At 40.5% G+C, this 997-nt stretch overlaps 1 non-coding gene across 1 annotated transcript; it reads left to right on the forward strand.

Moving 5' to 3' along the window:
* Window positions 1-686: 686 nt before the first annotated feature.
* Window positions 687-793, forward strand: LOC145056036 (small nucleolar RNA R71). Its single transcript, XR_013685577.1, has one exon. It is a non-coding gene; the product is annotated as a small nucleolar RNA R71 (small nucleolar RNA).
* The last annotated feature ends 204 nt before the right edge of the window (window positions 794-997 follow it).

Below are 997 nucleotides of genomic sequence, written 5' to 3' on the forward strand. Positions count from 1 at the left end.
ACTATGAATCGATGCTTGATGATTTCTTAATGAAGCTTGTTGGTCAATCAACATTTTGTGCTGTTCTTTCATCATATTCATGTGTTCCTTTAGCAATGCATCGGTATCATCATGTCTTCTCTCGGATGCTTCCATAAATCGGGTCAACATGTTTTCCAAGTCTATTTTCTTCTCGGCTGGTGGTTGCTCTTTTTGGTAGAAGCCTCGGCCTATCTGCTTATATTTTTTTTCTTGTTGCCTCTTGTACTCATCGTAAGGCAGCCACTCTTTCTTTGGTTTTCTCCAGTCTTCATCATACTTGTCCCCACTTGAGTAGAAAACTTGAGCCTTCTTGTTCCCATATTCATCCAAATGGCAATCTTTAGTCAAGTGTGGCACATTGCATCTTTCACAACCAACTCTAATTGCATGAATTGATTGGTCCATTTGGGTCAGCCTTCGGTCCATATTATTTAGCATTGCCATCACAACAACCATCTCTTCAGAATGTGCACTTCCAACTCCATTTACTCCTTCATTCCTTGGATTGTGGTATTCATGAGAATGCTTTGCAAATTCGTCAACTAATTCCTTGACTTCACCCAGATTTTTCTTTGTAAGTGGTCCTTGAGAATCAAGGAGTTGCCTAGTCATTACATTGACCGTGTCATAGAATATGGACAATTCCATATTCTTGTTAAATGTTAAGGTCATGTTGAGGACAATTCCATAACAACCCCTTGTAGCGCTCCCAAGACTCGTAAAGTGACTCCCCCGGGTTTTGCTCAAAATTGGCTATTGCCTTCTTGAGTTTAGCTATCTTGGATGGTGGACAAAATTGGTCTAGAAACTGCTCACGCATCTGAGCCCAAGTAGTGATTGTACCCGGTGGTAGTGCTTTTAACCAATCCTTAGCAGCTCCCTTAAAAGTAATAGGAAGCATCCTTAGCAAGACGGTATCTCTATTCACATTCAGGACATTGAAATAATCAGCAATGTCGTTGACTTCATATAAGTG

Source organism: Lactuca serriola, chromosome 5 (genome assembly GCF_051521515.1).
Source record: "Lactuca serriola cultivar US96UC23 chromosome 5, Lser_US96UC23_V15, whole genome shotgun sequence".
Classification (NCBI taxonomy): Eukaryota; Viridiplantae; Streptophyta; class Magnoliopsida; order Asterales; family Asteraceae; genus Lactuca; species Lactuca serriola.